Below are 23956 nucleotides of genomic sequence, written 5' to 3'. Positions count from 1 at the left end.
AGCAGTTGACAGCCTTTGACCTTCCTCCAGAAGTCTGTAAAGTTATTCTGGCAGCCGGACGTCCCTCCACCAAGACGATAAATGCCTGCCATTGGAAGCGATTTGTAGATTATTGTACCAAAAGATCCATTGATTCTCTTTCTGCCACTCTCTCTGATATCCTTCTTTTTTTTTCTATCCCTGGCTCAGCAGGGTTCTGCATTGGGCACACTCAAGGGATATCTATCTGCTTTTTCTGCTTTTCTACGGCTGCTTAGCCTTTTTTGTTGAAATCGCCTGTTGTAAGTTTTCTCAAAGGGTTTGTACATATGTTTCCTCCCTCACCCTTTGTCATGCCTCAGTGGGACTTAAATCTAGTTCTCGCATATCTTATATATTCTCCCTGCGAACCACTGCACAACTGTCCCCTCCGGATGCTCACCATCAAGACAGCCTTCTTAGTGGCAATAACATCTGCCTGGAGGGTGAGATGCAGACTTTGTCATCCAAGCCCCAGTTTCTCATATTTGTCCAGACAAGGTAGTGCTTTGCACTTGTGCCTCTTTCCTCCCTAAGGTGGTGACCCCATTTCACCTGGGTCGGGACTATCACCCTGCCCACCTACTTTGGTTCCCTGCATCCCTCTAAGAAAGAGGAGAGACTTCACTGACTGGACCCAAAAAGAGCATTATTGTTCTACCTTGACAGCACATAAAGAGGTCGGATGGATGGAAAGGTAGGACATTGCCAAACAAACCATCTTGCACTGGGTCATACTCTGGATAAAGATCTGCTACGCTCTGGCCAAGAAGCAGCCTCCTGAATGCTTGAGGGCCTATTCCACCTGTGGCAAGGCTGCTACAAGAGTGTTAGCACTATGTGTACCAGTTCTTGACATCTGCCAGGCAGTGTCATGGGCGTCTCTGCACGCGTTTGTCAAACACTACTTCCTGGACAATCAGGTCCGCAGAGATTCTAAGGTAAGGAATCTGCAGCTAGAAGTCTCAGATGAACAAGTTACCTACCTTTGATAACTCATTATCTGGTAGAGACTATCTAGCTGCAGATTAGTTACATCCACACATGCCTTCCCGCTCTGCGGACTCATTTACTAGGGTTGAGGGTTTTCTCTCTCAGGGCCCTAGTTTTGGCACAGACAAAACTTGTTAATTTCTTCCAAGGCTCTGCGCTTCTGGCATTGACATTGTGGGAAAGTAACAGACGACCGTGCTTGGGTGATGCCTTTATAGGTGACTGTGACATCATTGACGACTCCAATGACGCCAAATGAAGCCGAACGGAGCCACCAGGGGAGGACAGGGGTACTGCTCAGCAAAAAGGTCCAGATACCAAGCTGTTGCCTGGAAATTTTAAGGTAAGGAATCTGCAGCTAGATAGTTTCTGCCAGATAATGCTTTACCAAAGGTAAGTAATATGTGCTTTAGCTACAGTGAAACTGTCACTTCTAATTCGATATGCCTTGACCTAGCATAAGAAAAGGCTGGCCACTCCCTCTGGCAAACAAGCATTTCAGCTAAATCAACCTGAATGTAAGTAAAATGGTCACCTGACTTTCCTTTGTGACTCATGGGCACGACTGTCCTGCTGACATCTAACTGCTGGCATTTAATGCATTGCTGACACACGCTTTTAGTTATGGACCTGAATTGAGTGATAAACTAATATCTCTGAGAGCTAAGGGTCCCACCATCTCTTCCGACATGAGTAGGGCCTTGAAAGTGTCACACCATAGTGGACAAAAGTGAATCTGGCAACACTGGCCTCCCATTACTTGAAACCCAGATGTCGCTGTCGGCCCTGCGCTAACCGTCCTTTCCCTCTCACTGTCAGGTGCCTCATGTTGAATGTCTCTGAGTTCATGCAGGATATGTATGGACAGAGGTCAATACCATATTTGTCATATTGTCACTGGCAGTTTTACATGATTCACCTGGATTGAATAAGCTGGACTCAAGCACAGTATTTGACCCCTGGTCAGCATAATGATTTCCGGATAGGTCATCATTGTGTGCAGCACATTTCACAAAAAGCAACTTCTTTATGTAACTGCAGTTCTTCAAATAGAAAAAAATTTGAATCCCTTTTGTAACAGTGGAACCAGAGGATGTCCTAAAACCAGTTTGCAACAGCTGTCAAAAATCATGGACCATGCTGCTGCAGCACCAAGAAATCCTAGCTATTACCTCAAACTAAATAGTGGATTTGGCGCTTTGGGCCAATGGATCGACACAACATTGATTAGAGAGTATGTCAAGGGTGCATGTCATAATAAACAAGAAATCAATAATCTAATCCGTATGCAATAACCACACTAGTTTATTAAGAAGGTTTATACATTTATTTCCCTATATTAATAACGCTAAAGTCACAAAAAATAATTCTCAAACATAAATGATAAGCATATAGAATCATCAATGGCTGATTAGAACGCCTTATATATCTGAGTTTAATCAAAGCAAGTAAACAAATTAACTCAAGTATTATAACACAACTTAATAACACCAATATTTGCAACAGTGAAATAAAATACATTTGATCAATAGATCAAAGAACGCCAATATAAATCATGAGCATGTAAAGACAAATTCCCTCACTAACCACTAATTAGCATAAACATGTTTGGCTTCATGTAAAATAATTTAGAAACACAAATTTAGAAAAATATACTAACTCTGATTATAACAAAAATAATATCATTATGTAGCAGTTAATGTACGAGTTACAGCTGGTACCTGTAAAACAAAAGGCACATAACAATACACAATTGTATACATTACCCATAGAACAAGAAGAAGATCACTTTAGCAAGGGGACACCATCTGTAGGATGATCTATAAATCCCTCAAACCTACATGACTGACATATCACTGAAAAATCTCGTAAGGTCTGGTCTGCATCAATAGCTAACCCACTCTCCCCCAAGAAGAAGAACAACGCCCAAGAATAGGTGACAGAACATTATATTAACTTTCACAAAACTTATGATTAGTCAAGGCATGGGATGTTATACATTCAGCCAATAAAACTAAAGTTAGATAACTAAAAGTTACACATTCATAGTACACTGAATTCTTATTCGACAACATTTTATTGACGGAATCATTAGCTAGACTCAATTTATACCAATATCATCTTCTCTTCCATCTCGTCTGTGGATCAGGAAGAAACATCTAACATAGTTGCATCTACTTCCACCCTCAAGAAAGAAACCACACGTTAGTGACAGTTCTCTAAACAATAGGACAGTCAAACTCGAGCAATGACCTAATAAATCTGAACTTGTGAGGTATAACACAAAATCCCACTAGGGGTAGCTGTCTACACGTCTACAATTCTATTGTAAGCTATTAATCACACTCTTTTAAGTAAGCATTGAGCAATGAAAAACAACTGCAAATTTAGCTAAAGTTAGCCTAAGCAGAAAACAAAATTAATTATGATGGCCATTTACAAAAGTCACCCGTTTTTACATATTAGTTCATCAACGATCAGTACATCATTAATTAATAAAATCATCCGTAAAATTTCCACTCCTGCAATGCCAAAGCCATGTTGTCAGTTTAATGGGTAAATCTTAATTTATTGGCTACAGAACAGGCTCTTGTTTGTGCAATTAGTTTATCTAGTTGTGTGGAAGTTAAGTTGCTCAAGTAGAACGATGGCACAATACCAAACATGATGCAGACTGCATATAACTCCCTCAGGGTTCCATAACAGTCTCACAAATACGAGCCATTCACAGTAAAGTAATTTGGGTTGATTCAAGTGGTGCATCCAGTATGTCTGGTCTTTGCATCGTACACAATTCTTTAACATCTGTGCAGTCATGGTCGAAATCGTCCTCCTCTTCACCTGAATCTGAAATTGGCAAGAGTGCTTCAAGGATCAAAATGTTGCATCTGCAGATTATAATGATTTCAGTGGCTAGAAATATTTGCTCGGCGTAATCTGCTGTTTGTCATATACTGAGTTTGAGTACCAGCTACATTTCAAATGATTGAAGGACCATCCCAATAAGAACAAAACCCATTTATAACCCCCTCACTGTGCTAGACTCTGAGAAGCAACAGATTTTAAACACCGGGGAAGCATTACTGCCACAGGATCCGGAATCGCTGGAAAGAAGCCAGTGGCTCTTTCACTTCACTGTGGGTCTGTGTCAACACAGACAATGCATACCCATTACGTTTGTGACAAAAACGTAAAAGTGTTCCTTCTGGTTACACATTCGTAGGGCTTGTGCACACAGGGATTGTTTCTGAGCTCCAGGAAGGCACTCATACATTCATCATCCCACGGTACCTGATCACTCACATTGTTGTCTGCTTCTTTTAAAATATCTTGGTCTATCATCTGCTCAGTTACAGGAGTTATTCCTGTGAAAACCTCTGAAGTGTGTTTATGCTGAGAAGTTTGAGGATAGACTGTGTCTGATTTTATCCTTATTTTTACAGGCTCTACTCATTTTGTCAGTCCAATTTGCCCTCAAACTTCGTCCATTACTGTATATTTTATATCAGAAGGTAAGTCTCCTGTTGTCAAAACAGGGACAAACAGACGTCTAACTCTTGTGATTTTATTTTGAAATCAGCACCTGAATCATGGGTTTGAATTGGCACCATCTAGTGCAAAGAAACTTGTGCAATTCATTTTGCACAATGTGTCCCTTTCCATGAAGTTCACAGAACTGGTGTCACATAGTATGAATGCATAGGTGTCTTCAATAGGACCAATATTTACAGGGATGTTTGCTCAAACCTAATTTGTAATCTGCTTGCTGGAGATGCCTACAACTTTGATTTCTCTTCTCGAGAGGAGTAGATTTAGAACCTTCAATGGACGAGCCTGGAGAAAGTAGCAATGGTATTAATAAGAAATTACAATGTGTGACCATTCACCTCTCCTTCTACATATGGGCCACTCAGCTCTATCTTTAAGATTGCACTAAGTATGCAATCTTCCTCCCCTCTCAGCCACCATCATTGAGATTGGTTAGGGACAAATTTGATAGAGTTTTCCAAAGCAGTGAAGAACTGGGAAAGATTGTCATTGATTATCAAAGAGTTCTGCTGAGATTTTTCTCGAATTGAATCCCTTTATTTTGCTGCACCGTTTGGGCTTGTGTCAATTTTGCATGTTTCAGTCTCTGATTTAGCATGTTCTCCACAGGGGTCAGCTGGGCTGTGGCTGCTGACTGCATTGCCCCATTATGAGATATAATTTTCATGTTCTGAAAATTCAGCTGAGCATCATTCTGAACTCTGTTAGGATTCAGTCTACACTCTTGCTTCCAATGCCTTGCAGATATGGCATGTGGTGCATTTTTAAAGGGTACAAATAATGACATTTGTATTCATGCTGTCAATTAAACCTCTTCTTCCTTTAGAAATAATATTCCCTTTAGATGTGTAATGAACACCAATCCCTGCTTGCCCATGTGCATATTCAAAACAGACTCTAAACCTAAGTCCAGCAAGGAGGAACTCCTCTGAGACAAATTTGTCTGTTTCACCATCAAACACCCCTTAATATTTCTCTGATTTGTCTCTTGCATATTAATGCAATACATTGTAACTTCAGGAACTAACCTACAGACTTTGTCTGGCAACACATCACTTTCTGCTGTATCTGAGAACTAAGTTCCAGGCACAATCAAGCACAACCGTCAAATCAAAATCACTAAAGCCTTCATGGGCGTGGTCTTCAATCCACTGCTCTATCTATAAATCTGCCTTTGCCTCATAATAATTGTGCACTAATACCTTCAGCTCCTGGTTTGCCCTCATAATTTTGGACAAATTCACCTCTTTTTGTGAAACATTTAGTTTCAAATGTGCAATCACCTCTTTATATTTGGGCATAACCACAGGATTTGGATCATTTTGGGCTGTTCAAGTGGGCTTTTGTGTGAGCCAATTCACGACTCCTTTGCACTCCATGCACAAATCCCTAAAGACAACCTCAAGCAATGCATTCAAAGTAACCAAAGAAGCTTTGAGAGAGTCCCAATCCTTTCCATCTCTTCATACCATTTCCCGGGTTCTCCTTTAGCTTGGTAAAATTGTTGATAAATTAAAGAAGATCTCAACTCCAAGAGACACGTACATACAGTCCTCCATACTCTTCTGTCACAGGGTGCTCATCAGTCATCCCAGCCTCCGATTCATTCAGACTGACTAGCACCTCCTTCAGTTCCACAAACTATATTTTTCTTTATCCTCTTGGCCCCTCCTGTTTATGATCACTTGTCCTTGAACATCGTCATTAATGCCTAAATGGGCTACTTCAAGGTTTCTTTTATCACCACATCTCTCATAACCAGTCTGAAATTTTTCCACCAATGTTTCTTCTTATTTATACTAATCCCACATTCCTCGGCAAACTCCTCTAATTGCTTACTCGCCTCGTGGGCATATCTAGTAGCTTTCTTGCTCAAATATCTCAACTTGGCCTCATCATAGGTATCCTGTCTGCCTGGATCGATTGTGCCATTCAAAACCCCTTCAAGTTCTATCTGTAATTTTCAGTGTATCTGTCAGGGTAAGGGAGTGTCAGATCTGCCTTGGTAAAACACCAAGGTATAGCACCGAACTTTACTGCTCCTGTTCTCATCCTCCTGTTCGCAGGGTCAGCAACTGAAGGGGGGCGAGGAGGCAGGGAGCTCCCTCAATGGGGGCGTGGCTACCATTACATACGCTCGAAGCTGGGAGGAAGTTGAGAGCCAATCTTGGTGACGCGGTCACTTTAAATCTGGGACCAAAGCAGCACAGAGGATTGTGCTGGTGGAAGCAGAAGACGTAGCAGGGCCCAAGATGTGAGGAGAGTAGCAGAAAACAAACATCCCAATGAGCGAAGAGCTGCAAGATCCTGAAGCTAGCACAAGAGATGGAGGAATCGAACGAAGTCTCTGAATAACTAAGAAAGATGCACCTTTTGTGTTGTTACTTTTCTATTCTTAATAAAACAAGTAGTTGAACAACACCAGTGTGATATACTGGAGGTACAGGCTATTTAAAAAAAGCTCCCCAACACACAAAGATGTGCACTTGTGGTTGTCAGGCTCACCTGGTGAAGGAGACTTGCTTACTGAAAAGTGAAACAACGGTGTGGTTTGTCTTCCCTTGCCAAGCACAACCCCTACACTCATGGCTATTACTGAAAGCAAACACTTACCGTCCCGCATTCTGGTTTTTACGAGAGGTGAGTGCCAGTCTGATGATCCCGATATCTCGGCACCTAGAAACAACAAGCATTTGCAATGCAACGGGTCTTGCGTTTGCTCATGTTAGAGCTGATATCGTTGTAAACTCCTAACCCGACTTTTCACCTATTGGCAAAAGTGCATTTATGTACATAACTCGAAAAAGTGCAAATAACTGTGTAAAGCGCTCGACTTCTGCCAAGCGAAATCGCGCTAAGAAAATAGAGAAAAAGTAGTCCACGAGCTGGACAGAAAACAGCGAGCCTCGCATGTTTTCTGTACTTGCGCTCCAGGAGGGCTAGCCACCGGAAAAGGCATGACGTATGCATACCTTTGACTAATGAAAGCAAGCAGATTTTAATAGGCAAGCCCACGAACCAATGAAAAACACTGACATTAGGGGTGTGTTTAAGTCTGGGGGTTAGTAGCCAATGGCTACTAGCCCTGAGGGTGGCTACACCCTCTTTGTGCCTCCTCCCTGAGGCTGTCCTGACTGGCCAGTGACTCCTTGTTTTTCTCATTATCTTCTCCGACTTGCCACCAAAAGTGGGGACGTGGCCAGAGGGGGCGGGCATCTCCACTAGCTGGAGTGTCCTGGGGCGCTGTAACAAAGGGGGTGAGCTTTTGAGGCTCACCGCCAGGTGTTACAGTTCCTGCAGGGGGAGGTGAGAAGCACCTCCACCCAGTACAGGCTTTGTTACTAGCCACAGAGTGACAAAGGCACTCTCCCCATGTGGCCAGCAACATGTCTGGTGTGTGGCAGGCTGGCAAAACTAGCCAGCCCACACTGGAAGTCGGGTATGTTTTCAGGGGGCATCTCTAAGATGCCCTCTGGGGTGTATTTCACAATAAAATGTACACTGGCATCAGTGTGCATTTATTGTGCTGAGAAGTTTGATACCAAACTTCACAGTTTGCAGTGTAGCCGTTATGGTGCTGTGGAGTTTGTGTATGACAGACTCCAAGACCATATACTCTTATGGATACCCTGCACTTACAATGTCTAAGGTTTTGTTTAGACACTGTAGGGGTATAGTGCTCATACACCTATGCCCTCACCTATGGTATAGTGCACCCTGCCTTAGGACTGTAAGGCCTGCTAGAGGGGTGACTTATCTATGCCATAGGCAGTGTGAGGTTGGCATGGCACCCTGAGGGGAGTGTGTCGACTTAGTCATTTTCTCCCCACCAGCACACACAAGCTGGCAAGCAGTGTGTCTGTGCTGAGTGAGGGGTCCCCAGGGTGGCATAAGACATGCTGCAGCCCTTAGAGACCTTCCCTGGCATCAGAGCCCTTGGTACCAGGGGTACCAGTTACAAGGGACTTACCTGGATGCCAGGGTGTGCCAATTGTGGAAACAAAGGTACAGGTTAGGGAAAGAACACTGGTGCTGGGGCCTGGTTAGCAGGCCTCAGCACACTGTCAAATCATAACTTGGCATCAGCAAAGGCAAAAAGTCAGGGGGTAACCATGCCAAGGAAGCATTTCCTTACACTGCGCCATTGGGCCCGCCTCTGAGGAAGCAAGGTCGTTGAGCTTAGGGTCTATACACATTAGGATAGATCGCCTCCTTTCTGTTGAAATCACAACATTGGCGTTGCCCAACTGGAAGATGGCATCCTATGAGGACATCCGGGTCCACTATCATCCCGGATTCCCTATCCTGGAATCCCATCTCCAGAATCTTAGTCATGGGGCCCGAAATGTCCAGCAATCTATCCTGACAGGAACGCCAGGCTCTGTCTAGCCCTTTTTTGGGATCCCTGGCCCATTTCTTCATAAAAGTCACCAGGGTGGGATCCATCTCTGGTGTATCTGAAACTTTGCCGTCCAGGTCTGGTCTAGGACACACCGACCTGAGCCTCATCCTGGCATCCTTGTCGAAACCCTGTCGGCAGTGTGACTGGACATAGCTAGCCACCTCCGGAAGGGGCGTCCAGTTGGTGGAACGTGGATTAACTATTTCTGTGGGATCGAAAGTTAGCACTTTGAGAGGCTCCTGTTGGTCTGATCCACGGTCCGGGCACTTCCTCTTGCTGGGACCAGGTTTTTCCTCCTGGTCACTATCTGATGCCTCTTGAGAGGAATCAGAACCTGCCCATTCGGAATAGTGAGAGGAGTTATCCGAGGGGGGCGCTTGAGCACAAGGGTTACTGCAGCCATGCTCCTCCAGAGCGGTAGCTGACAACTGCTCGAAGGCCTCCAAGTGCGTCCACCTCTTAGCCTTTGTAAGACTTAGGTGGCTGTGGAGGTGTTTTTGCAGCGGCTGAGATCCAGGGCAACCAGCCCTGCTGGCACGCAAAACACTTAAGATGTGACGTCAGCGGACAGAGGGCTTTGGCAAAAGCCTTGTTCACAGAGAGCTTGGCATTAAAATCCAACGTCTCCACCAGACTACCTTCAAATGAAGGGGGTATCTCCTGCATCTCCCCAAACTCCTCCTCATAGATGTTGTAATTAAGCATAGCGTAGTCTAGGGAGGGTAACCCCTCAGCAAGGGCAAACAGTCTGAACTGTATGACAGGGGAGTGCAACCCCAGCAGGCGCAAGCAATATAAAACGTGGAGGGAGGTGCCTGCAAGCACTCAAGGCAGTCTATGCACAATTTATACGACCCTGGGCACTCTCTGATGCCTCAGGGCGTAGAGAGCCAGGTAGCACAATTTAAATAGACTTTTTTCCCATAGTTCTTTTTCACAAAATGGTAAAGCGCACCGCAAGCGGCCTTTTCAGTCCCAAATTAGCGTTCAAATGATGCATGCGCACAAGTGCCACCGTCCCATAGGACTAGACTGGGGATTAGCGGCCGATCCAATATTGCTGCCGCTCCCTCTCCCGCTCCACAAAACAATGAGGTGCGCGGCAATGTGTCGCCGCCTCAGAGTCTGAAGCGCACCCCTGAAAAGGAAAACCCAATCAGTGTTTAGGATTGCCACTGAAGACGTGCTTGCGCTGACACTAAGCTCTGCTGCCAGTCCGCAACTCGGCACTGTCAGCCACACAGTTGTCATAACAAAAACAAGCTTTACAATACGTGCTCACAGTCGTTAGCTTAATAACAATATCAACATATCACAATGAAGAAGAAAGTGACTTAGCTGGCTGCCGAGCAGCAACGAAAGAGGAGGTTAAAATGGTGTTAGTGACTACTGAAGGGCTAGACGGTTGGGATTGGCCCATGTGATTCACAAACGGGGGTTCATAGGATTTGTAGTTTTATTGCAGTTTTTGTATCTGATTGGCTGCTGTGATATGTGTAGTAGAGAAAGGGAAGCATAATAGGAGCCTCCGGGGCTGACATAGAATGAAAAATTTGTTAGCATTCGCGCCACAAATTTTCAATTCTATTAAGGACACGGAGGCGAGGATTATGCTAATTTCTCTCTTTACTACTCTTCAACAGCAGCCAATAAACACATTAAAAGAACGTACATTAACATAAAAACAATAGAGCATGTATCCCAACATGCCTTGCATGCAGCCACCAATCCCCTGAGGACTATCCCTTTAAGGTCCGGTACACATGCATAACTTCCTCTTTCTTTGCAGAAAGTTCCTAACTGTCCAAACTAACCAAGATATTATGAAAACAAAAGCAATTCTCCAACAGTTCTACTAGGTGGAAACCAGACTGAGGCCATAACTGCTGCCACCAATAACCAAAGGAGAACTTCCTCTTCCGATGTTCGAACTGAAACTCCACTCTGCAGATCAATCTTCAATCCGTCTTCTGTTCTGAAACTAAACAATGCATCACATTAAAATCTAAAGATTTTATTATCTGCATTCAGGGGCGGGAAAAACAGCATTAAACTGAAGCAATCGTCTTAATGAACAACAAGTTGCGCAAAACATATAAATTAAAATAGCAACAAAACATCTGTAAAAACCCATCACTAGGGTGGGATAATCCTCGCCTCCGTGTCCTTAATAGAATTCAAAATTCTTGGTGCGAATGCTAGCAGATTTTTCATTCTGTCAGGACCGGAGGCTCAGATTCTGCTAGTTTAACACTGAGAAACTGCTACTGAAGCAACATCCACCACAGGTTTATAATAAAACCGTTTAAAAACTGAATCTGATGACCGGTCATCTGCTTTCATAATGTCTTGCAGAGAAGTACCCAGACATACCAATTTTGAAGCAATAGCACCCTGTGACGGGCTGAATGCTTCTGGCCCGCACTGGAACGGGACTTGTGCTGTCTCTGCCCCTGCTATCCCCGACCCTCCTGACCTCGTTTCCCGTGATTGGCTGAATACCGTCCCTTCGAGGGCCAATGAGAGGACAAATACGACAGCGCCAGCAATTGGGGGCGCGAACGTGGGAAGTGGAGGAGGAGACCTGGAGGACGCCGACTCACAGCAAGGAAGAGAAGAAGATGAGCTGAGGAGGTCTGAATACACTCAAGGGCGAGAAGAAGACGTGCAGGCTGACCTGGAGAGGGTGAGAGGCCGGTGGCCGGACTCAGGGAAGTGCACATCCAGACGGAGCCCCGTCAACGAACCCAGACGCCACAACAACAAACCCCGGGGAGACGAAGCGCTCATTCCCACCACGCTTCTGGAGAAGCGTGGCTCTACCAGGTGCGTGGGACCAGTGGAGTAAAAGAAGCTGGAGGGGAAAAAGGGGAAAGGGGGGGGAGAGAAGGTACCAGGCATCTTTTTGCACCTTTTATATTTTGTTTTTGCACTGCTGCACCTTTACGCTGTGGCACCTTTACACAAAACGGTATAAATGCGATAATACACAGGCGCCCAAGACAGTGAGCACTTATATTGGTAAGGAGCTGCTACATAGGAGAAGACAGGAGAACTGGGGGTACGGAACCAGAGACAAAGGAGACGATTAGGAAGAAGAGGCTTCCTAGGCAGTAAAGAACGACAGGAACTGGAGACAGATAAACCAGAGGCAATCAAATAACAGGTAAAGGAAGAAAAGAGAAGGGAATCAGGTCAGAAGAAGAGAAGGTGGAAAACAGAGGGCAGAAAACAGAAAAGACAGGACAAAAAGGGAAGACAGGGAAAGGGCTAGACAAAAGAGACGCACCACACAGTACTTACCATGGTATCTTTCTGTCTCTCTGCATGCGTTTTCCCGGGGAACCTGTGAGACGACACAAGTCAAGGAGAAGACTGAGAAGGATAAACCCTTCAACAACCCCATAAAGACCAGAAGGAAGAAAACTGGAACAGAACCAAAGCTCAGGAAAAGAGAACAGAGAAAGAGATAGACTGTAACCCCCAAGCCTATTTGAGAATAAAACCCCCATAACTCCACGATAACTGACTCCAGAGTATTCACTATACACCGAAAGCGCCACAAGTAGTGTCAGAAGTGGGATCCTGAAGAACTATCATGGAGGAAAAGACCAGCTTGGCCGATGTGATAGCCCAGCTGGCCAAAGGGCAGCGACACCTTCAACTGGTATGGGAGCAGCAGATGAAAGAAGCAAGAGAAGAACGTGAGGCGTTACAGACGGCTCTGAAGAGCCAGGCGACAATCATGGCCAACAATCAGTTAGTACACGAGACAGCCCTTGGCAAACTCACCGATACAATCGCCCATACAAAAGTACACCCCAATGTGCCAAGTAATGTACTACAGCGTTACCAGGAATCGGAGGACCCTGGCTGGTTCACCTGTTCGGTATAAGTCAATAAGGACGCTCAATGAAGGACCACACGCAAATTATGAATACATTTGGCTTTATTACAATTTCAGATAAATGCAGGCATTTAGCACATTAACAATAGTGAAATAAGCATGACAATGAAAAGCACTTATTCATATATATGTACACTACAGATAGAATCTATGTATACGAATGAGCAAAGAGTTCATTGACAGAGTAAGAATAGTAAAAAAAAAATATCTATATAAATGTTTATATATCAGTGCACTACAAAGAGCATCTATGCATGCGTCTGAGTAAAGAGTTCATTGACAGATATAAACTTGGAATAACTGTATACCAACATGTGATACACTACAATGTTCAGGGAGCAGAATATTAACGAGTTGAACACTTCAGATAAGCTTTGATTTACTGCACACTAAAATGCACATTTCAATTACTGTGGCAGATTTAAACTACGGTGTTCAGTAAAGCAGGAAAAAAACTATAAATGAACTGAATTTCTCAGATTATAAACACAGTGCAAATATAATAATCAATCATAATAATAGAGCAGAGAAACGAAAAGCCTTTCATCCCTGGGTGGAACTTAACTTAGTCACTTAGTCCACGAGTGCTGGGAAGTCCTCTACCGCCCGCTTGGACCTCTCTCCCCCTCGAGCGTCACGGTCTTGGAACAGCAAAACAGGGAGGCAGCGCTGGGTCTGAAGATGACAGTTTCATAACTCCATCTGCGAGCTTCAAAATTCCCTCACCCGCCTTTCAGTGTTTAAATAACCTGAAGCTTGGATTCTACCCCCTTCCAGTATTTTCTAGCTATGTATGTTATCAGTACATGTCTCTTGGCTGCCTTGCCATTCCCTGGCCATTGTTTTCATTCCATCTTTTACTGTGGTCTCGTTCTCAAGGCTGAGACTGACTCTCCTTTACAGCCTGTTTCTCACACATGCAGCTGCAAATAAGTTTATCTACGGAATGTCAAAAGAAAACAAGCTTGAAAGCAAATTTCTTTCACGTTGTTCTGGCTTCGGCAGGCATCACGCTCATCTACACTGTTCAAGCTAATTAACCCTTCGCGTTACAATGTCTTCCGCATCTTTCCCTACTGCTACACTGATCACCTTCTTCACAAACTTTGAGTGAGTGGCTAGCACGGCCAATTGGCCTGAAGAGAAATTGGGCCAATACACCGCCCCCCTTCTTACAGGCCATCTGCAGACTACATACCAGGCTATCAATCCAGGCGGTGTCTTGCCATATAAAGAACTCAAAAAAACTTCCTGGAAAGGGTTGGACTGGATGTTGAAAACTATCGCAATCGGTTCCGCCAAGTGAAGTGGCAACATCAGGAAAATCCCCGGACCCTGTATTACCGAGTCCAACACGCCGCAGGACGATGGTTACATCCCACAGAGAAATCATGGGAGGAAATGTTTGATACCATAGTCCTGGAACAGTACCTAGATGCCCTGCCCCCCACAACACGCAACTGGGTCCGGCAGCATCCAGGGCTAACTAATGAAACAGCTGTAGATCTTGCTTGCGCCTATCATAGAGGCCCGGACTTCCGGGCTACAACCAGTAGACCGCCACTCCTTCCTCCGGTAAGGACCAATACCACCAAGAATATTCCCCATAGACCTGCTACATGGCCCAGAACGGTTCCCGTCGGCCACAGTTCCGACGCCCAGTCATCTCAATATAGGTCCCCCCAGTGTTATCACTGTTCTGAATGGGTCACATTGCCAGGAATTGCCCACATAGGAAGGAAACCGAGGAACCCATGGAAATTGGCTTGACGAGAGGGAGAGTTCTTTGGTTGGGAGGAGAAAAACCCAAGTATACCCTCTCCGTGGTTGTCAATGGGGTGGAAAGAACCGCATTAATAGTCTTAGGATGCAGCCAAAGTGTTATACGGCAACCTCTGGTATTACCCGGGCAGGAAGACCCAAACACCCAGGTCTTTATCGCTTGTGTGCACGCTGACCAAAGATATTATCCAGTGGCCGATATACAGTTAAACTGGAGGAATAAAATAGAGACCATAAGAGTGGGGGGTACTCTTCAGGCTAGGCGAAGACATAATCCTTGGAACAGATTATGGAGATTTTCCCGCTCTCCTAGAGGCAGCAGGACGTGAACATGCCTTGAGGTCCTGGTGGGAAGAGGTTCCTATAGGATCGGATATAGACGATCCGAGACCCCCTCGAGCAATCCTAAGCCGAAAGCAGAAACGGGAACAGCGACAGTGGTATGCCCAGAGAACAGACAAGGGAAATAGGCCAGGAAAAGACAATAGTATGTATACTATAGCCGGCGAGTTCCGACAGAAACAACACGAGGACCCCTCATTGAAACACGCGTGGGAAAAAGCATTATCTCCCGACCAACAGGGGGTAGGTCCTACATTTGTGATCCGTAATAATTTATTATATAGAAAACCCTCCGCAACGGGAGAAAAACCCAAACAGCTTGTGGTCCCTAACAGTCATAGACAACAAGTGTTACACCTAGCCCATGGAGGCAATGGGGAAGGATACCTAGGTAGGGAAAAGACTGAGGAAGCGGTTCTCAGACGTCTCTATTGGCCCTGGGTATTTGGGGAGATCCGTAAACACTGTGCGGACTGTCCCAAATGTCAGCTGTATAATCCCTCACCGCATAAACCCGTTCCCCTCCAACCACTGCAGATAATTGATACCCCGTTTTCTAGGGTGGGGATGGATATCATAGGACCCCTCACACCCTCAGTAAGGGGCCTGCAATAAGTGTTAGTATTGGTAGATTATGCTACCCGGTATCCGGAAGCGATACCCATACCTAGCATGCACACAAAAAACATTGCCCAGGCAATCATTGAGTTCTTCTCCAGGGTAGGATTCCCAGACGAGATTCTCACGGACCAGGGGACCCCTTTTATGTCAAAGCTCATGTCTGAGGTGAGTCGCTTACTCGGGGTGAAACAAATCAGAACCTCTGTTTATCACTCCCAAACGGACGGCCTAGTAGAGAGGTACAACAGGACCATTAAGTCTCTCCTTCGGAAAAGCATTTCGGAAGCTGGTAAGGATTGGGAAAATAAATTACCTCTTGTCTTATACGCAATGCAGACACACGTCCAATCCTCCCTGGGACATAGCCCTTTCGAAATGCTATATCGGAAGACAACCCCGAACCCTGTTAGACATGTTAGTTAAACAGTGGGAAACCACAGAGGAAGAAACAAAAGATCTCTTACCCTATACTCGAGAGTTACGAGACAATCTTCATACAGTATGGGAGGAAGCTCACGCAGCATTGCGAGAAGCGCAGGAGAAACAGAAGCAGACATATGACACTAGAAGCGCTGTCCGCACCCTGACTCTAGGCGACAAAGCCCTTGTTCTCCTTCCCAGTAGCGACAATAAGTTGTTAGCTCGTTGGCAGGGACCTTATGACGTAGTCGCCCAAATTAATCCTACCACTTATAGGTTAGCCATTTCCCAAGGAAATAGACGAGAGCAGACATACCATATCAATCTTTTTTTTAAATGGCACGAGCCCTCTGAGGTACAATCTGTCAGGTATATTACTCATGATCACGCCGAGGAAATCCCATATCCAGATCTCTGTAACCTCACCCGTCATGATACTCCCCAACCATGGTTGAATCCCACATTGCCAGAGACCCACCGCCTTCAACTTACCCGTCTAATATCTAAACACCACGCAGTCTTTTCTAAGATCCCTGGCAGAACTGATTTGGTGCAACACCCCATCCGGCTCAAGGGAGAGAAGGTCTCCAGGCAAGGACCCTATTGTATTCCAGAAGCAAAGAAATCTATCATAGAACAAGAAGTCCAGTCCATGCTGTCAGCCGGTATCGTTGAATCCCCCACCAGTCCTTGGTGCTCCCCGGTGTTTTTGGTTCCCAAACCGGATGGTAGTACCCGATTTTGTGTGGACTAAAGACAGGTTAACGAACTCTCTCATTTTGATGCCTTCCCCATGCCCCGTATTGACGAGCTCATTAAGCGGTTGGGTCAGGCCAAATATCTATCTACTCTGGATCTCACAAAGGGGTACTGGCAGATACCTATGAGACCAGAGGACAAAGAGAAAACCGCTTTTCTACCCCTTCGGGGCTCTATCAATTTACGGTGCTTCCTTTTGGCCTTCATGAGGCACGGCCACTTTTCAGAGACTCATGTATGATACTATGCTCTCATCATCGATATGCTGCTGCAAATATATAGATGATATTGTCATATATAGTGGATCATGGAAGGACCATATGACACATTTAGATAACATACCGCAGGCATTACACACAGCACATTTGACGGCGAATCCGGAGAAATGTCACCTAGGACAAACCAGTATCAAATACCTGGGTTATGTAGTGGGAGGAGGTCACGCCAGCCCCCAAATTGAGAAAGTAGAAGCCATACAACACATACCCTTCCCAAAGACCAAGAAGGATGTTAGGGCATTCTTAGGATTGATTGGTTATTATCGCCGGTTTAGTTCCCAATTCTCTACTCTAGCCGAACCGCTTACTAATCTGTTACAAAAGACCTATCCTAATTCCCTCTCCAAACCCACGGCCCTTGAGCTTCAAAGCTTTGACGATCTGAAAGCCATACTCACCTCAGGACCGGTATTATGCTGTCCGAACTTTCTGAAACCATTTAGTCTACGGACCGACGCCTCCGATGTGGGTCTGGGGCCAGTTCTTTCACAGGAACAGAACAACGGGACACAACACCCCATTTTATACATCAGTAGAAAACTTCTTCCCAGTGAACGACACTACCCCCACCATTGAGAAAGAGTGCCTGGCAATAAAGTGGGCTATTGAGTCCCTTAAGTACTATCTGTCGGGCAGGGTTTTTACCTTGGTTACAGACCATGCCCCGCTCGCCTGGTTTGCGCGGCTTAAGAACACGAATTCCTGTGTTTTGAGATGGTTCCTTTCCTTACAGCCTTTTTCCTTTCAGGTACGGCATCTTCCCGGTAGCAGCATAACCAATGCCAACTTCCTCTCTCGTTATCCGTCATCGGAGCGCCCCGACCGGCCGCTCCCTAGGGGGAGTGTATGTGACGGGCTGAATGCGTCTCGCCCGCACAGGAACGGGACTTGTACTGTCTCTGCCCCTGCTATCCCCAACCCTCCTGACCTCGTTTCCCGTGATTGGCTGAATACCGTCCCTTCGCGGGCCAATGAGAGGATAAATACGGCAGCGCCAGCAATTGGGGGCGTGAATGTGGGAAGTGGAGGAGGAGACCTGGAGGACGCCAACTCACAACAAGGAAGAGAAGAACACGAGCTGAGGAGGTCCAAATACACTCAGGGACGAGAAGAAGATGAGCAGGCTGACCTGGAGAGGGTGAGAGGCCAGTGGCCGGACTCGGGGAAGTGCACATCCAGACGGAGCCCCGTCAACGAACCCGGACACCACAACAACGATCCCCGGGGAGACGAAGTGCTCATTCCCTCCACGCTTCTGGAGAAGCGTGGCTCTACCAGGTGCGTGGGACCGGTGGAGTAAAAGAAGCAGGAGGGGAAAAAAGGGGAAAGGGGGGGGAGCGAAGGTACCGGGCACCTTTTATATTTTGTTTTTGCACCGCTGCACCTTTACGCCGTGGCACCTTTACACAAAACGGTATAAATGCGATAATACACAGGAGCCCAAGACAATGAGCACTTATATTGGTAAGGAGCTGCTACATAGGACAAGACAGGAGAATTGGGGGTACGGAAACAGAGACAAAGGAGAAGAATGGGAAGAAGAGACTACCTAGGCAGTAAAGAACAACAGGAACTGGAGACAGAGAGAGATAAACCACAGGAAATCGAATAACAGGTAAAGGAAGAAAAGAGAAGGGGAATCAGGTCAGAAGAAGAGAAGGCGGAAAACAGAGGGCAGAAAACGGAATAGACAGGACGAAAAGGGAAGACAGGGAAAGGGCTAGACGAAAGAGATGCACCACACAGTACTTACCATGGTATCTTTCTGTCTCTCCGCATGCGTTTTCCCGGGGAACCTGTGAGACGACAGAAGTCAAGGAGAAGACTGAGAAGGATGAACCCTTCAACAACCCCGTAAAGACCAGAAGGAAGAAGACTGGAACAGAACCAAAGCTCAGGAAAAGAGAACAGAGAAACAGATAGACTGTAACCCCAAGCCTATTTGAGAATAAAACCCACATAACTCCACGATAACTGACTCCTGAGTATTCACTATACACCGAAAGCGCCACACACCCCGAATGGAGTGGGCTCCGAAAATACTAACATCAATACCAGCCTGCTTCATGACATCTCTGACCCATCTCGTTATAGTAGCAGAGGACACCGGTTTGAAAGGTCTTTGCAATGCAATCAATAACTGCCTATTCGGATCACTTCTAATCACTTGAGTACTAAATTCACAAGCCTTTAAACATTTCACCAAACAAAGCTGTTCATTAAAAGGAAAAGCTGAATAATCAATACTTTTGGTCAATGTTTTCGTTCTTTTGATAACAGAGAAAGAGACTCCTTCCGGAGTAAATACTCTACCTGCAAGATCAAATGCTCTCACATCCGCTGTTCTCCTGCAGAAAACCAGACATAGTAACATAGCCAATTTGGCAGAAAGCTGTTTCCTGGTCAACAAACTATTCTGAGGCCATTTCTCAAAAAGGTCTAAGACCTTATTCACATCCCACAAAAAGTAATATCTAGGTTTCGGAGGGTTCAACATCCTGATTCCTTTCATTAATTTGCACACTACAGAATGCATCCCCGCCGACAAATTACCTACCTGCACATGTCCTCCAGCAATGGCTGACCTAAAGGTATTTACTGATCTGTAAGACATGCTTTCAATCCCTCAGAAGTCTGGAGTTCCAGTGCACTATGTTGTTGGACTGCCCCGGAATGTACTCTGCTATCACCATGATCTTGCGATCCAGACCCAAATGCCATAAGTCCTTGGCCATCTCCACCGGAGGTCTGGACCTGGTTCCCCCCAACTTGTTGATATATCTAACTGCAGATATAGGCCCTCATTACAACCCTGCTGACCGCCGCCAACATACCGTGTCCGCGGAGGAAATCCGCTACGGGTATTCTGACCCACACTTAGAAATCCTCCACTATACAGACACCCACACAAGTCTGCCACACCAAAGGTCAGTGATAAACTGGCAGTACCAAAACTCACACCGTTACGCCAACAGGAATACGCCCACACTATCACAACCCACGAAGGGTGAGGGAATGGGAACTGCCACACCCCAGGTACAGCATCACTGGGCACCAAGCCCCCTCCAGAACCAGTGGAGAAAAGCATCCACTAACCCAGTCCTTGGCAGGATGAAGCACTCTGGGCACATAGCCCCCTCCAGAACCAGTGGAGAAAAGAATCTACTAACACAGTCCTTGGCAGGATGAGGCACTCTGGCCACCTAGCCCCCTCCAGAACCAGTGGAACATGTCACCCACTTGAGAAACTGTGGCTTTGTACTCCCCAGGACCAAGCAGTGGGCAAACCACCTACTTGAGAGACTGTGGCCTTGCACTCCCCAGGACCAAGCAGTGGGCAAAACACCCACTTGAGAGGCTGTGGCTTTGCACTCCCCAGGACCAAGCAGTGGGCAAACCACCCACTTGAGAGACTGTGGCTTTGCGCTCCACAGGACCAAGCAGTGGGCAAACCACCCACTTGAGAGACTGTGGCTTTGTACTCCCCAGGAGCAAGCAGTGGGCATGGAGCCCCCTCGAGGAGCAGTGGCATCGTCCCATCATCCGGCTGAGGTGCCACCTCTCCCATTCCCCCTGAGGTGCCTGTTTTTTTTCCGACCTGATGCCCCTGGAGTGTTCTCTCCGTTTTGAGGCAGGTGTCATGTGTGGGTTTCGCCCATGCTTTTTGGGACCACTGGTCCAAGGACATTTAATGGGACAGTGTACGGACTTGTGTACTTGCTGTAAATATTTGTAAATACTGCTTATTTACTGTTCTCTTGGGCTATCTGATTGTTCGAATATTACACTAGTTAAACTCATTTCGTTTTGTTCTTGCATTCTTCAAGGGGGTGACAGGGTGTATCTGTGATGTGATTGGATATGTGTGTGTGTTGTTGTGGGTGGGGGTGTTGCATGTGTGTGTCACTCTCTTTTCCTCGCCGCCGCCATCCTTCGTACTCCTGGTAGATGAGAAGATACACCAACATTGGTATCACCTGTAGTTTGGGCTCCATGGCGTCCTGGTTCCTCGTTGGGTGTCGAGAGGTGAGTGGTTTCCCTTCCAAAGACGCTTCAGCTGTGCTTTTGATGGCGTTGGTACCGCCCAGGAAAAGCTGGTGGATTGGTGCCTTGTAATAGTGTGGGCGGTACATTGTCTTCCGCCTGTCTGTTGGCGGTTACCGCCACGGTGTTTGTTTCTACCACTGTGGCGGTAGGAGTGTTAAAGTGGCTGTCTGCGTTGGCGGTTTCCGCCATGGTCGTAATTCCATTTTCTTTTACCGCCGGCCTCTTGGCGGTATTACTACTGCTTTATCACCGACCGTCAGGATTGCAATGAGGGACATATTGTCCATCCCCAAAAGAATGCAACATGAAGCTTGCTTCGGGGATAAAGCCTGAATAGTGAAGGATCCTGCCAACAGTTCCAGGCAATTGATGTGCATCTCCAATTCATGAGGAGCCCATCTGTCTCCTGTGGAAACCCCTCCACAACACACGCCCCAGCCCAAATGTCTGGCGTTGGATTCTATGATGACGTCTGGCTGAGCCCCGAAAATTGCTCTGCCATTCCACGCCTCGACCTGCTCTAACCATCACCGCAGCTCTACTCTAAACTCTGCAGTAAGCGGAATCTGTTCTGAATAAGCTACACCCTTCCGAAGATGTTGAATCTTCAACCTCTGCAAAGCCCGATAATGCAGCGGCCCGGAAAAATCGCCTGAATGGAAGATGCTAATAGGCCCACCAGTCTGGACATACGCCGCAGCGACACAGTCGAACAAGAAAGGGCCAATCTCAGTTCCTTCTTGATGTCGCGGAGCTGTGCTTTGGGTAACAACAGTGTTGTTGAGACAGAATCCACTAGGAATCTTAGAAATTCTATGGACTAAACTGGACTTCTCTCTGTTGATCACAAAACCTAATCTTGGAGAAGATCGATTGTCACCGGAAGATGCTCGCTCAACCTCTTGCGCAACTGCGTCATGATCAATATATCATCCAAATACACGATCAGACGAATTCCCTTCTCTCTCAGACACACTATGACCGGCTTCAGGACCTTGGTGAAATACCACAGGGCTGAAGCCAGCCCAAACGGTAGAATCAGATACCCGTACCATTGAGCATTCCATTGAAACTGAAGGAATCACCTGTGAGGGGGGAAAATTGGAATGGTCAGGTGCGCGTCCTTCAAGTCCAGCCAGACCATCCAGTCGTTTTCCTGAAGAAGATCTCTCAGGAGGTGCATCCTTTGCATTTTGAGGCGCCTGTAAACAATCCAAAAATGTAATTCTCACAATTTCAAAACCAATCTGTGACCACCTTCTTTCATCTGCAACAAGAAGATATTGCTGCAGAAACCGTGGGGATGTGGTCCGCATATGGCTACTGCCCTTTTCCGTAGCAATGTAGCAATGCCTCTATTTCTGCATCTGTAAACTCTTCCTCTTTCTGGGAAAAATGGAGAGAGTTTGGATGCGCCTGCTAATAAGGGTTTTGATAAAACTCGATGTGAAAACCCTAAACTGTCTGAAGAACCCACGAATCGCTGGTAAGAACCTGGCAGTTGTGAATAAACAATCTGCCCCTGCCCCCCAAAAGGAACCTTTGACAAATCTAGCACTCTTACCTGAGTTACCAGAGGTATAGAGTCCTCTCGAACCTCTGCCTGCTCTTGACTTGTGATAATGGGCTCTGGAGGGGAAGAAAGTTCCCCCTCTGGTGGAGTCCTGATATCCTCCTCGCTGACGGCCATACTGTCCCCGTTGGAGGCCTTGCAAAGACTGACGGCTAGACGAGCGGCCTCGGCCTCACCCGGCCGAACTGCTTGATTCACCAGAGCAAGACTCAGGATCAGAACTGGAAGGCGAATGAGCCCGCTTTGAATCAGAAGCACAATAACCATGATCCTGCGCCGGTATGTGGTCCAAAGAAGAAATCTATGTAGGAAGTTGGCTCTGTATATACTATTTCAAAGTAAGAAATAGTGTGCACAGAGTCCAAGGGTTTCCCTTAGAGGTAGGATAGTGGCAAAAAGAGATAATTATAATGCTCTATTTTGTGGTAGTGTGGTTGAGCAGTAGGCTTATCAGAGGGTAGGGTTAAGCATTTGTTGTACACACACAGGCAATAAATGAGGAACACACACTCAAAGACTTACTCCAGGCCAATAGGTTTTTATATAGAAAAATATATGATGTTAGTTTATTTTAAGAACCACAGGTTCAAGATTTACAAGTAATACTTCAAATGACAGGTATTTCACTCAGGTATTCTAGGAACTTTGAATAATCACAATAGCAGGTACAGTTTTGAAAAAATGGCAATAAGCTATTTTAAAAGTGGACACTGCAAAAATCAACAGTTCCTGGGGAGGTAAGTATTTGTTAAGTTCACAGGTAAATAAAACACTTACAGGGTTCAAAGTTGGGTCCAAGGTAGCCCACCATTGGGGGTTCAAGGCAACCCCAAAGTTACCACACCAGCAGCTCAGGGCCGTTCAGGTGCAGAGGTCAAAGTGGTGCCCAAAACACATAGGCTTCAATGGAAATAGGGGTGCCCCGGATCCAGTCTGCCAGCAGGTAAGTACCCGCATCCTCGGAGGGCAGACCAGGGGGGTTTTGTAGGGCACCGGGGGGGATATAAGCAGGCACAGAAAGTACACCCTCAGCGGCATAGGGGCGGCCGGGTGCAGAGTGCAAACAGGCGTCGGGTTTCAGATAGGAATCAATGGGGAGACCCAGGGGTCTCTTCAACAATGCAGGCAGGCACAGAGGGGGCTCCTCGGGGTAGCCACCACCTGGGCTAGGCAGAGGGTCACCTGGGGGTCGCTCCTGCACTGGAGTTCGGTTCCTTCAGGTCCTGGGGGCTGCGGGTGCAGTACTGGTTCCAGGCGCCGGGTTC

General features: G+C 46.3%; 1 long non-coding RNA gene across 1 annotated transcript; it reads right to left on the bottom strand.

Annotated features, from left to right (window-relative positions):
• Positions 1–2327: 2327 nt before the first annotated feature.
• LOC138266950 (uncharacterized) lies at positions 2328–22277 on the bottom strand. The gene is made up of 3 exons (XR_011199756.1): positions 18825–22277; positions 12266–12308; positions 2328–10943 (listed from the first exon to the last, which is right to left on the bottom strand). It is a non-coding gene; the product is annotated as an uncharacterized lncRNA (long non-coding RNA).
• Between the last annotated feature and the right edge of the window lie 1679 nt (positions 22278–23956).

Source organism: Pleurodeles waltl, chromosome 12 (assembly GCF_031143425.1).
Source record: "Pleurodeles waltl isolate 20211129_DDA chromosome 12, aPleWal1.hap1.20221129, whole genome shotgun sequence".
NCBI lineage: Eukaryota > Metazoa > Chordata > Amphibia > Caudata > Salamandridae > Pleurodeles > Pleurodeles waltl.
This window is presented reverse-complemented; position numbering and strand designations above follow the sequence as displayed.